The sequence below is a fragment of the Argiope bruennichi genome, chromosome X2, assembly GCF_947563725.1.
Source record: "Argiope bruennichi chromosome X2, qqArgBrue1.1, whole genome shotgun sequence".
Classification (NCBI taxonomy): Eukaryota; Metazoa; Arthropoda; class Arachnida; order Araneae; family Araneidae; genus Argiope; species Argiope bruennichi.
In genome coordinates, this window is record NC_079163.1 from 17,537,309 (window position 1) to 17,540,176 (window position 2,868).

General features: G+C 26.4%; 1 long non-coding RNA gene across 1 annotated transcript; it reads left to right on the forward strand.

Moving 5' to 3' along the window:
- The first annotated feature begins 479 nt into the window (after window positions 1-479).
- Window positions 480-1,438, forward strand: LOC129960827 (uncharacterized). The gene is made up of 2 exons (XR_008783699.1): window positions 480-563; window positions 1,362-1,438. It is a non-coding gene; the product is annotated as an uncharacterized LOC129960827 (long non-coding RNA).
- The last annotated feature ends 1,430 nt before the right edge of the window (window positions 1,439-2,868 follow it).

Below are 2,868 nucleotides of genomic sequence, written 5' to 3' on the forward strand. Positions count from 1 at the left end.
CGTTAACCTAAAATGTTTGTATTAAAGAAAATACTTCTAAGACTATTTCATTTAATTTCAAATATTCGAACATTTCTAAGTGTTATAAAGTCTGATTATGTTTCTCATTCCAATATAGACTTTTCTCAACCTTTTTATAGAATTAGAAACTGAAAATATTGCTTTTTTAGGATATAAGGTATTTGAAAATGTAAAGTTTATTTCTTTGGCGTATCAAGAAAAGTATGATCAGTTGTTGCTACATTTGAATTTTAATTATATCTAAAATCACAGCTACACACTAGTGTCAATGCAGAATGAATTCTGCTTTCTCTCTGATGAACTTAATAATCAATCTGTATTTCGAAAAACTGAGAATGGGATTTGATGTGTAAATTTTAAGTCTCTGAATTTTTAAAAATAATTATTTTTGTCCTGATGTGTATGTGTTTTACATTTCTTTAACAATACTGCATATTGAATTTAAACATTTTTTGCTTACCTTTTATAGGTATAAAAAGTTATGAAAGGGACTTGGTTGAAATGCAAAGAGGGAACTAAACTAATCTTAAGACATTAATCAGGTATGTATTTTTTTTGTTTGTCTTTCATATTTTCAATTTTTTTTACTTAATTACCACTTTGTGTTCATATTTAAATGTGTTCTAATGTAAGGGATGAGAAAAAAGTAACATGAATTATAAATTGGTTCTTTGTTCTTGAATTGGAGAAATGTGTCTTGATACAAGAAATCATGAACTTATGGCATAAAGTCAATGTTTTTCCTTCTTGCCACTTTCTATTTGTATTTTTCTATCTTTATGCTTGTTGCTCCTGCAACAGAATATTCGATCTCATTATTCTCATTTTGGTATTTTACTTCTAATTCTACCGTTAACCTAAAATGTTTGTATTAAAGAAAATACTTCTAAGACTATTTCATTTAATTTCAAATATTCGAACATTTCTAAGTGTTATAAAGTCTGATTATGTTTCTCATTCCAATATAGACTTTTCTCAACCTTTTTATAGAATTAGAAACTGAAAATATTGCTTTTTTAGGATATAAGGTATTTGAAAATGTAAAGTTTATTTCTTTGGCGTATCAAGAAAAGTATGATCAGTTGTTGCTACATTTGAATTTTAATTATATCTAAAATCTCAGCTACATACTAATGTCAATGCAGAATGAATTCTGCTTTCTCTCTGATGAACTTAATAATTAATCTGTATTTCGAAAAACTGAGAATGGGATTTGACGTCTAAGTTTTTAACTCTCTGAATTTTTAAAAATAATTATTTATGCCCTGATGTGTATGTGTTTTACATTTCTTTAACAATACTGAATGTCAATTTAAACATTTTTTGCTTACCTTTTATAGGTATAAAAAGTTATGAAAGGGACTTGGTTGAAATGCAAAGAGGGAGCTGAACTAAACTTAAGACATTAATCAGGTATGTATATTTTTGTTTGTCTTTCATATTTTCAAGTTTTATTATTTAATTAACACTTTGTGTTCATATTTAAATGTGTTCTAATGTAAGGGATGAGAAAAAAATAACATGAATTATAAATGGGATCTTTGTCCTTGAATTGGAGAAATGTGTCCTAATACAACAAATCATGAATTTAGGGCATAAAGACAATGTTTTTCCTTCTTGCCACTTTCTATTTGTATTTTTCATTCTTTATGCTTGTTGCTCCTGCAACAGAATATTCGATCTCATTATTCTCATTTTGATATTTTACTTCTAATTCTACCGTTAACCTAAAATGTTTGTATTAAAGAAAATACTTCTAAGACTATTTCATTTAATTTCAAATATTCGAACATTTCTAAGTGTTATAAAGTCTGATTATGTTTCTCATTCCAATATAGACTTTTCTCAACCTTTTTATAGAATTTGAAACTGAAAATATTGCTTTTTTAGGATATAAGGTATTTGAAAATGTAAAGTTTATTTCTTTGGCGTATCAAGAAAAGTATGATCAGTTGTTGCTACATTTGAATTTTAATTATATCTAAAATCTCAGCTACATACTAATATCAATGCAGAATGAATTCTGCTTTCTCTCTGATGAACTTAATAATTAATCTGTATTTCGAAAAACTGAGAATGGGATTTGACGTGTAAGTTTTTAAGTCTCTGAATTTTTAAAAATAATTATTTATGTCCTGATGTGTATGTGTTTTACATTTCTTTAACAATACTGCATATTGAATTTAAACATTTTTTGCTTACCTTTTATAGGTATAAAAAGTTATGAAAGGGACTTGGTTGAAATGCAAAGAGGGAGCTAAACTAATCTTAAGACATTAATCAGGTATGTATTTTTTTTGTTTGTCTTTCATATTTTCAATTTTTTTTACTTAATTACCACTTTGTGTTCATATTTAAATGTGTTCTAATGTAAGGGATGAGAAAAAAATAACATGAATTATAAATGGGATCTTTGTTCTTGAATTGGAGAAATGTGTCTTGATACAACAAATCATGAATTTAGGGCATAAAGTCAATGTTTTTTCTTCTTGCCACTTTCTATTTGTATTTTTCATTCTTTATGCTTGTTGCTCCTGCAACAGAATATTCGATCTCATTATTCTCATTTTGATATTTTACTTCTAATTCTACCGTTAACCTAAAATGTTTGTATTAAAGAAAATACTTCTAAGACTATTTCATTTAATTTCAAATATTCGAACATTTCTAAGTGTTATAAAGTCTGATTATGTTTCTCATTCCAATATAGACTTTTCTCAACCTTTTTATAGAATTAGAAACTGAAAATATTGCTTTTTTAGGATATAAGGTATTTGAAAATGTAAAGTTTATTTCTTTGGCGTATCAAGAAAAGTATGATCAGTTGTTGCTACATGCTGAATTTTA